Below are 11,660 nucleotides of genomic sequence, written 5' to 3'. Positions count from 1 at the left end.
AATAATAAAAAGCAAAAAAAAATAATCACTTTTGTAAAATGTTTACACTCACAGTGGGTCAAATAAACGAATAAAATGTTATATTTTATGCCGGGCGATGGTGGCGCAAGCCTTTAATCCCAGCATTCGGGAGGCAGAGGCAGGCGGATCTCTGTGAGTTCGAGACCAGCCTGGTCTACAGAGCTAGTTCCAGGACAGGCTCTAAAACCACAGAGAAACCCTGTCTCGAAAAATCAAAAAAAAAAAAAAAAAAAAAAAGATTTCAGAAGTAAAAATCAGAAGCCACAGAAAGGAAAGAGATAACTGAAGAAGTGAAAAGACTCATTCTGCTTTTTCATTATGGAATCAGAATTACCCATAGTTTCTAAGGTAGTCTTAAACTCACCAAATTGCTTTTAGCAAAAATAAAACAATGAAATTTTGCAAATTGGTTTATGAAAACATGAAATTCAAATTACAAATTGCATCACTGTAGAACAAAGTTCTACTTTTATACAAACTAATATGTCATAATTAATATCATATAGAAATTCAGGTTGGCAATACTTTTGGGTTACATAAACTTACAAGAAAGTTTGAAGAAACAGATGTTGTAAATAAATACTATAAATAAGCAGAGATAAACAATGTGATGCTTTAACACCTATGGCTCAATTTTCTCATTCTTAAAGTCACTATGGAATTCATCAGTGTGACGAAGTCTCAAAAGCAAATACAAATGAATATACTGTATGCCCCAGCCTTACCACTTCTTGGCATATGCCCAAAGGACTCAGCATCCTATTCTACAGAAAGTTCCTCAGCCTTGTTTGTTGCCACTTTATTCACAATAGCTAGAAAATGGAAACCACCTAAATGTTTTTCAATTGATACATGGAAAATGAAAACGGGGCACTTAGATAGGATTCTATTTCTGTGAAGAGACATCATGACCATAGCAAATCCTATAAGGAAATCTCTTAATTGGGGTAGCTTGCTTATAGTTTCAGAGGTTCAGTCCATTACCATCATAATGGGGAGCATGGCAGTGTGCAGGCAGACATGGTGCTGGTTACATCTTAATCAGAAGGCAACAGGAATGGACTGTGATACTTAGGGAGTAGCTTGAGCATATCTGAGACCTCTAAGCCCACCTCCACAATGATGTACTTCCTCCAACAAGAACATACCTACTCCAAAAAGGCCATACCTCCCAATAGTACCATTCCCTATGAGACTATGAGGGTCAATTACATTCAAACTACTGCATTTCATTCCCTGCCCCCCTAAACTTATAACAATATCATAATACAAAATGCATTTAATCCAACTTCAAAAGTCCACATAGTCTGTCACAGTCTCAACAGTGTTTTAAAGTTCAAAGTTTAAAGTTTCTTTTGAGATTCCTGCAATCTCTTAGCTATAATCCCCTATAAAATCAAAAACCAGATCACTCACTTCCAATATATTATGGGACAGGATATACATTACTGTTCTAAAATGTAGAAAAGGGCTCCCTTCTTTCATCACAATGATGAAATACTGGACCTAGTAGGACTGAAAACCAGCTGGGCAAACTCCAAAATCTTCATCTCCATGTTTGATGTCAAAATGCTCTTCAGATCTCCAACTCTGTATTGCTTTGGTGACGTACTGGCACTGCTTTCTGTTGGGTTATTTCCATTCCCTGATAGCAGCTCTCCTCAGTGGGTAGCCCATAGTTCTGGCATCTTTAACATCCTGGGATCTCCAAGGCAAACTAGGCTTTAACTTCGCAGCTTCATGCTATGGTCTCTTTAGGCCTACATTCAGGGACACCACCGACACGTGCCTGGCCTCAGTGGCTTTCCTTAGTCCCAGAGAAAATTCCATAATTGTTTTCTTTTAGCCTTAATGTTAGAATTATGTGACCAAAGCTGCCAAATTCTGCTGCTTGCTGGAGGTGGAACATGGCACCCATGTTTAATACATCTCCAATTTTCTGTTTTTGATTGTTACTTTTACTGCTTAATCTTGGCTATCTTTGAACTTTCTCTGTAGACCAGGATACAGAGGCTCTGAGCCTCAAACTCAGAGATCCACCAGCTTCTGCCTCTGGAGTGCTGGTGTGCACCACCACTCCTGACTCTAAGATAGCCTTTAATTCCTTTTCACAAGTCATACTCTGTACCACTGTCTTCCATGTTCCTCCAAGTATGGCCCATTAAGCAGTGCTTAATGTATTCCACTGCTTTCTTAACCCAAGGTACAAAAGTCCAAATTCTTCCAAACAAAAACATGGTCAGGCCTATCACAGCAACCCACTTCTGGTACCAACTTCTTAGTCAGAGGTTTTTTATTGCTGTGGAGGGACTCCATGACCATAGCAACTCTTGAAAGGAAATCATTTAATTGAGGTGGTTGGCTTACAGTTTCAGAGGCTCAGTCCCTTATCATCATGATGGGGATGATGATGGCATTGAGGCAGACATAGTGCTAGCTACATCTTTATCAGAAGGTAACAGGAAGTGGACTAAGAAACAGGCAGTATCTTGAGCATATATGAGACTTCAAAGGCTGCCTCCACAGTAACATACTTCCTCCAATAAGAGCACAACAACTTCACAAGGCCACATCTTTTTTTAAAATGTGTTTTAATTATAATTGTTTTCATATAATATGTTTTGATTCTATTCCCCTCCCTCAACTCCTTCCAGATCCTCTCTACCTCCTACCCATCCAACTTTACATCCTTTCTCTTTTGCAAAAATTATCCATTCCTTTTCTTGAGTGTGCTGTCTGCACCTCTGCTCTCTGCAGAACCCACAGGAGTTCCCACTTCCTATTGCACTACTGAACTCAGTTTCATCCCAACCTGGCTATCAGTGGCCCCACTGGCCTTCAAGTCAGTGGGTGGAATGGTAAGAGTTCTTCCAAATGGTGTTGATAGGAAAAGAAAGAATACAAGGCCACATCTTCTAAATATTGTCACTCCTTTTGGTGGTCATTTTCTTTCAAACCACCATAGGGACATATCACAATAGAATTTAGCTATAAAGATGAATGAACTAATGCAATTAGTAGGGAAAGGGATGGAACTAGAAAAAAGTTACATGTGAATATATAACCTGGAGTAGCCACAGATACCAAGAAAGTAAAAGGAGACCATGGAGTCTTGGAGAAACGGAGGTGGGCAGTAAGATGAAAGTGCTGTGAAGTGGGGAAAGGAATAAACTGGGCAGGGCTTTAACTGGAGAAGGTGAAAAGAAATACAGAGGGAGAAGGATAAAGGAGGAATAAACAACAATGTTCATTGTTTTAAAAACAATAGAGAATGTTTGAAAAACTATATGGAAACATTATTTTAAAAGTATGTGTATATATATGTACATAATACTATATATTATATACAACACATAAGAACCAACTATACTAAAATATATATGATATATGTGCGTATATGTGTAAATATAGACTAAATATATGAATTTATATGTGCATGTATATATACATATATATGTAGTAGCATTTCAATTGTATTTTAATAAATAAAGGCTGCCTAAAGATCTGAGAGAAAAACAGTGCCACTGTTTAGCCTTATAGACCAGTTTATGGTAACACACTTAATCCCAGTAGCCACAATGACATGCACCTTTAATCCCAGTGGTGCAAGCCTTTGATCCCAGCCCTAGAGAGGATTGTAAAATGGAGGGAGAGACAGTGTTTAGATACAGAGTCTCATTCTAGCATTCCTGAAGACAGGATCGCCATTTCCTACTGAGGTCGAGGTAAAAGCCAGTGGCTGGCTGTTTTGCTTTTCAGATCTTGAGGTTGAACTCCAATTTCTGACCCTGAGTTTTTATTAATTGTGCTTTATATATAGACTGAATCATATGATAGAGTTTCCTTCTTCAGCCTCCCCAGTGCTGCAGTTATAGGCATGAACTAACACGTGCTTCTAAAAGTGAAGATTTAAAATGACTTCTTGCTTTCATTTCTTCCAGGCTGCTTCTTTATGCAGCATGTTTCATGCTCACTTTGCATCGTAATGACTATTCTATTAGTTGATGATATTTTATGAGACATGGCTTACTGTGCAATCATGCAGACAGAGCATTGTCTTAAGGTTCAGTTACAAGAAATTCAATTATGAATTTCTAAATGTGCTGCTCACACAGCAAAATTGAAATGTGTTTTCTTTTCAGTTTTGAAAAAACTGAAAAAAATCCTAACAGGTCAGCATCTCTGCTTTTCAAGGTCAAATAATGACTTTACAACTTTCCTTTCAGGAAATAAAATGAGATTCTAAAGACACAGCAACGGAATGATCTGCAATGAAAATGAGTTACTTTATTTGGAATTTGGCAAATATATGTAAACCTATTACACGTAAGGTGTATTCTACAGGGAGGTGACAAAGAACATGTGCAGATCGTAGATACAACTGCAGCAGTCTTCAAGGACCAACATTCTAGAAGAGACTCATCCAGATTGTAATTTATAAGAAATGCTAAGAAGGACATGAAACCCAGTACCCACCTACCTAATAGAAGATACTCACTATGTGCTGAGAAGTAGAAAATATGCTTTCTGTATTTGCAAGATCTATTTTTAGAACACTTTTCTGAGGTACTCTCCTTATAAATCATATTTATCTGTAATAACCAGTAAGGCAAACAAAGGGAAAATAACCCATTTAACAGCCTTCAAAGTTTCAGAGTCAACTAGGCTCTATTAACAGTGCCTGCTACAGGAGGAAGCTGAGAATTGCTTCAGTCCAACCTATTGCAAAAGTTTAATTTAAAGCCAGTTATTTTCTAAATTCATTTCCACATAGAACAACAGCACAAACCAGGGAGCAGCGACATGGCGCATGGTACAATACACCTGCAAAGCTAAAAATACTGAATTATTAAAAATTAAATTTATTTATGGAACAGAAATTGAACTTCTAGTGTCTGCTGATAAAGTTTTGTTGTTTTCTTTTAATTTGTATTTATTCTTTGGTAACTTCATATATAGATACAATGTATTCTGCTCATATCCTTCCAACGCCTACGTGGAGCCTCTCTCTATTCATTTCCAACTTCATATTCTCCTCATCTCTCTTCTTTGAAAACTCAGGAGTCCAGTTAGTGCTGTCCTACATCCAAAGGTGTAGACTGTCATGCAGTCGATAATGGGAAAGCATTCTGCGGCGTCCCATTTCAAGTTTGAAAAGGTTTTATCTCAGAGGTGCTCACATCTGCAAATGACAAACTACTGGCTGACCTATGGATAAGTATTATTTGAATGGCTGCCCTAAAAGAATAACTCTCATTTAGAAATTTATTTACCAACATTGTAAGGATTCTTTTTTGGTTTTGTTTTTCTAGCTGGGGTTTCTCTGTATAGCTCTGGCTTTCCTGAAACTCACTTTGTAGATCAGTCTGGTCTCAAACTCAGAGTTCTACCTTCCTCACTTTCCTGAGTGCTGGAATTAAAGGCATGAGCCACCACAAGCTGGCAATATAAGGATTCTTTTTAAATACAAAAAATATCTAATATCCATGATCTCAAATGATGATAGTTAGATATTTTTAATCCTTTGGTTGAGAAATTATGTAATAAAGAGTTGTTATGAACTCCAAAACTTTTTAAAAAATTTATTTTTATTAATTATAATAGTAAAATAATATTTAAGAAGTTATTCATACTATAATATATATAAATATACTAATGTATATGTTATGTTTCACATAGTATTAGTTAATGATTTATGTGCAAACAAATCTAAAGTTCTTTTCTATTTTCCACGTATCCCCATAACCTTTAGTTTACATTACAAACCACTAACGTACAACACTAAGAGTCAGTCACAAACTCAAGAATTCACCCTTTCAGCTAGACTGACTGGTCAGTAAGCCTCCCAAAATCGTCTACCCAGCTTGAAGATACAGATGCATGCCACCATGTCTGTCATTTACCTAGGAATGAGGAATTCAAACTCAGAGCTTCACACTGGTGCAATAGGCACGTTATACATTGGACCATTTCCTCAGCCACCCAACACTAGACTTAAATAGCATCTTAGTTATGGTTACTGTTGCTGTGATGAAACACCAAGACCAAAAGCAACTTGGGGGAGTAAGGGTTAAGGCTTCGACATCACTGTTATTCACTGAAGGAAGTCAGAACAGGAACTCAAGAAGAGCAGGAACCTGGAGGTGGGAGCTGACATAGAGGCCACGGAGGAGAGGAGTGCTGCTTGCTTGGTTCTCAGGCTTTATACTGCTTCCTTCTTATAGAACCTAGGACCACCAGCCCAGGGATGGCACCATCTATAATGGACTCAGCTCTCCCCTGTTGATCACTAATTAGGAAAAGGCCCTACCCAACATTACCCTCAAGCCCTCCTGTTACTCTCTCGCTTTCTGGCATCCCCTCCACAAAGCTCTTCTACAATGATGCCCTCCACTCACCACAGGCAGAAATAACACAGTCAAGCAACTGTGGATTGAAACCTCTAAAACTGTTAGTGGAAAACCTTTGTCTCTTGAATTGTTTCCCTCAGCTGCTTGTCACAAAACAGACTCTATATTTCCAATCATGGAAAAAAAGCCAGCTAAATTCCAGTAGAGGGCCGCTGAACCATAATGTCCTGACTATATCAAGCTGAATAAAATCAAGGAAAGAGCAAGAAACCATTATAGCCAGAAAGTCCAGGGAGATATGATTCTTAGATGTAAAATGACATTCTAAGCAACTGATAGGAAATAAGGCGAAACTAAGAAAATACAAATAAAATATCGCTGATAAGACAGATAGATAAGAAAAGAAAAGAAAAAACAGAAAATGTTCTACAGATTTGCCTATAGCCAGATGTTACAGAGGCATTTTCTCTACTGAGAATCCCTCCTCTCAGCTGACTATAGCTTAATATAAAACCAGTTAACATAAAACTAGATAGCAAAAATAGAAAATGTCTTTGGGATTTTAATTGATCAAACTAATGGTGACACACATTGTCTAATGGACTAAAGCAACATATCTTAACTTTTAAAAAAAATTACTAACTTTTCTGTAAGGGGCCTTAGAGATACTGTGTTTTCTTAGATTCTTTCCCTGTCTATTAACTTTTAATACTACACATATTCTATATATCTGATTTGTATTGTGTATCATAGCCCCTTGGAGGGTCACAAACTATTACAATATCTAACTTTTCCCCATATACAATTCCCCAGAAACAAGCTTTAATCTGCTTGAGGACTGTATTGCTTTTACTGAGAATGTATGAACTAATAATTTTTTATTCATGATTCTATTTAATCTTTACACTGCAATTACTAGCCACAGAATAGACCAAGATACGTACACGAAGAGTGAGTGTCCCGAGGCTGTTGTTATTGGGAGCTGTTGTGGACATATAGAAGATGAAGCCTCTGAGAGGTCCTGGAGACACTGCTGCATGCCCTTGACAATGACTGTTGGATCATAGTATCTTCTTATTTTTCTGCTTCTTGGTTCATGATGTGAAGTTTTTTCTAACACAAACTCTCTACCATTGCCATTCTACACCCTTACCAGAGGCCACGATCAATGGGACTGTTCACTCTTATAATGGAGTTTTCAGAGTAATGAGTTCAGGAAATTTGTTTTCTCTTTATAAATTGATTAGCCCTGGCACTTCAGAATGATAATTTAAAACAGATTAATACAGTGGTTGAATTATTTAATTTTAAGAATCTACCAGGTCTACACAAGGAATGACACTCAACAATCATGATTCTAGATGTAGAAGAAAAATCTGAATTAATAGAGAACCTTTTCTCAACCAGAAGAATTAATATAATTTATATGATCACAGTTGCTTTATCAGTCTGTCTGTCTGTCTCTGTCTCTCTGTCTCTGTCTCTNTCTGTATCTCCCCCCCCCTCTCTGTCTCTATCTCTCCCTCTGTCTCTGTCTCTATCTGTCTCTCTCTCTCTCTCTCTCTCTCTCTCTCTCTCTCTCTCTCTCCCCCTACCTACCTATCTGTCTATCCATCTATCCATTCACCCATCCATCTAGTGGTGAAACTTCATAGTCCAGGTTGGCCTTGAACTTATGAACCTCCTTCCTAAATACCCTGAGTTCTAGGAAGTACAGGCATGGGCCACTATGCCTTGCTAAAATTACACACTTTAAAAATAGAGGATACATTAAATGATTCTTATGATACTTCTAAATAATTGAATGTAGTTTAAGTAAAATGTGGAAGACTTTGCTTCTAACCAACACAGAATGTCAAATTCACTACATGTTTTCAAAACACTACATATTAGGTAACAAGTGACAGTGAACTTAGAAGTGTGAAAACCAAATAAGATGAATACTATAATTTCTCAGGATTCTACTTTAAGAGAGCTTATAGCTCACAACACAGAGAGGAAATGAGAGGGAGTCTGGTAGACTTCTTGACTTAAAAGGATGGAGATAAAAATCCGGAAAGAACAAGGGCAGGGACCTATTTCAAGGTACACAGGACAAGAGAGCTAAAGAGAAAAATAAACCTGGATGCCTGCAGAAAATTCTTAAATATTCATTAGAGAATAAGATTGCTGGCTTTAAAACAGTGATTGAAGCCAAGCAGAAGAATTTCAAAGGAAACAAGGAAGAATCAGGAAATGTGCACTAGTCATAGATATATTCCCTATCTCGATTATGATGTAAGCATATTTTAATTTATCAAATTAGAGGCTTCAGATATTTGAGTTTGTGTCAATTAATATATCTCAAAAATCTGTTTTTAAAAATTTGAATAACTTATCAGATAAAGTCTATAGAGCAAATTAATAAGTAGATTAATGATCAGCCAAAAGCATAGCAATATATCTTAGTATTTCTTATTTTAGTAGGCTTGTTCACTTGGGCAATAATTATAAGTCAGCTAAGTAATAAGGGTTTCTTTTGTATGTGTTTTCTAATGAAAGCCATTGAAACCTCTGGAATTAGTTTAAGAATGTTTGCAAAAGAAATTCCCTTATCTTAAATCAATAGAACAATTAATTTGTCTTGAAATTATTTAATAAGATTAATTCTTGCTCTATAACTTTATTGAGGGTCACTAGACCTTTGGGGTTAAAGTCATTTTTCCTCTAAAATCAATATTTTATATTATTATTGACAAGAAAGTTTTCAACTGTTTTTAAACTTCTAATGGCTTTCATTTCTAGAAATAAGACTAATAAAAAAATCATTTTCAGGAGATATTCTCAAAAGCTGCAGGATCTTGCAGACCTCACCTTATTTTAACAAGAATTCTATATAAATTGAATTAATGTTTAAGTGTAATTTTAATTTAAAATGTGCAAAAGGAATAAATTTAGAACACATTGTTCATTATGTTTGTTATTTGTGGCACATTTTCAAATATTGTAAAATATCAGGTCAAACTCTGACACAAGTCTTATATAAGAAGATACATCTTCTTATATTTATATAGTAGAAATACTATAGCTAAAGTAACACTACAGACCACTCTTAGTAAGAAACCAAAACACAACTGTGAAGTTACCTGGTTCCTGATAAGTCAATACCAACAAAGAGGTGTAATTTCAAATGTGTGTCTCTTGAGAATGAGTTACATGATTTAAATCAATAATAAATATACTTGAGGACTTACTTGAATATGATCAACATTTTTCCTGTTATGTTACTTAAGACCCCAATAAATGTGGCAAATATTATTAATCTCACTTATGGATGAGCTTTCAAAACTTGTAGGACCACACAACTGATAAATGGCAGAGCTCAGATATACACAGAGGTCATGTTTTAGAATGAATTTGATCTTTCCCCAGGCTAACAAAATGCAATGAGACTATTCTCCTAAGATGCTGGGCAGTCTCATCGAGCTGCACTTCCAGTCAGCAACATGGTCATAGGAGTCAACAGGTGATGCTAGATGCTCAGTACTAAATGAACAAGGCATGCATACAAGACATTAAGCAAGTAATTTCTCTGTTGTATTCTCAGCCTTCTCATCCGTGTATGGCAGGATGGAATGGTCAACGTCTGACACAGCATATCCAATAAAAGAAATACACTATTGTTTTTCCTGAATTGTTTGAAGAGAGAAAAATGTTATGCTTTATTCTTCTCAAGTACACTAACACATCCTTAGTTTCCCTTATGCTGCCAACATCTATAGTCACCCTAATTCCTTGCACAAAAATGAACAGCATTTGATTATAGCTTATACACACCTTCCCATATACTTTAAATCGTCTCTAGCTAACATACAATGTCAAATATAAAGTATATTCTATTTAAATAGCTCTTGTAAAATATTATTTAAGTAAAAATTGCAAAGAAATCTCTATAAGTAATCAGTGGAAATTTAGTTTTTGTTGAATACTGCCTATCTTTCTTTGGTTGAATTTACGAATCGAAAACAAAGGACTGAGTGAAATTTTCTATTGAACAGAATCTGGGATTCATCTCCATGCCATAGTATAGGACTATATATACAGTAATTAATACATTTTTAAAAATCACTAAGTTAAACATTTCAATTTTTAGTAGCAGGAAAAAGATGCACTGACTCAAAGACATGATTTACTATGTAACAGGTCATTAGCTGAAGTGTCTGGGCCCTAAACAACTCCATATAGTTCAAGCAATTTCTCCATGTTTCTTTTCTCATGGCTCTTTAGGACTATCCCTCCCACTTCATTCTGAAAGTGACTGAGACATTTGATGATTTCAATGTCTATTCCTCTGTTTTTCTTTTTTGTTTTTGTTTGTTTAGGGGAGAGCACAAACACAGTCCACTACTACAAGTTATGCACTCTAGTTTCTGCATTTGGGGAAACGTAGGAGTCAGCACATGCCAAGTGTAATGGATAAGCCTTGCCCTGGGAAAACCACCTTGGTGATCATGGGATCTCCCCTGCCAGGTAAGTATTCAGTATCCCTTCTTAATACAGCATGCTGCATTAAAATGGAACTGCTTTGTTTCTTTTTAAAACACAAAATCCTCAGCCATTGTGTGTTCAAGATAGCTCCCCTTCCTCAGTCAGATTCTGATTGTGTTTCTGCTGGCCTGTCCAGCATTCCTAGCTATCAAGTGTTTTGCTATGAACTTTTAAAACTACTTTTCTTTGTAGTCCATCTGGAGTGGTTTATGCTGATTTCCTTAAAGTTCACTAGTTCTTTTCTTGGTTGCAAGGAGTCTGCTGATGAGCCTATTAAAACTATTATTCAGTCTTATTACCTTAGTCCTATTACCTTGTGTGAGTTTTTCTTTCTAGCATTTCCTTTTGACTGTTTATTACAGTTTTTCTTCTCTGCTAAACACTTCCCATCTGTTTCATAAATGCAATCTACCATTTCTAATCAAGACTTAGAAATATTAATTGTAGTTATTTTTAATTTCCTGTCTGATGGTTTAAACATCTGAGTCCTCTTTGTGCCTGGGGCTGTTGGTTTATTTATCTCTTGACAGAGGTCCCATGTTGCCTTGGTTCATGTGCGCATCTCATAACGCTGAAGTGATTTCTAGACATATGTTCAGGATGGAGTACTCAGTAGTATACAGAACAGAAACGAGCATGTCTGTTCATTCCTAGGATTTTATTGTGATAAGGTAAGTTTTTCAGATAAAGAATCAAGTTAAATTGGGTTTTGTTATTGCTTTTTTTGTGTGTGTGGTTTTTCGAGACAGGGTTTCTCTGTGG

The 11,660-nt window shown here is 36.4% G+C and overlaps 1 protein-coding gene and 1 non-coding gene across 4 annotated transcripts in view; both read right to left on the bottom strand.

The window, feature by feature from the left end:
* Hpse2 (heparanase 2 (inactive)) overlaps positions 1-11,660 on the bottom strand; it is a 566,360-nt gene that overhangs the window by 275,692 nt on the left and 279,008 nt on the right. The gene's annotated exons all lie outside the window — the stretch shown is intronic.
* Positions 10,730-10,888, bottom strand: LOC126506355 (U1 spliceosomal RNA). The gene has a single exon (XR_007593203.1). It is a non-coding gene; the product is annotated as a U1 spliceosomal RNA (small nuclear RNA).

The sequence above is a fragment of the Alexandromys fortis genome, unplaced genomic scaffold (assembly GCF_014885135.2).
Source record: "Alexandromys fortis isolate MF-2015 unplaced genomic scaffold, M_Fortis_MF-2015_v1.1 scaffold_16, whole genome shotgun sequence".
NCBI classification, from domain to species: domain Eukaryota; kingdom Metazoa; phylum Chordata; class Mammalia; order Rodentia; family Cricetidae; genus Alexandromys; species Alexandromys fortis.
The sequence above is the reverse complement of the archived record's forward strand: the minus strand, read 5'-3'. Positions and strand labels throughout refer to the sequence as shown.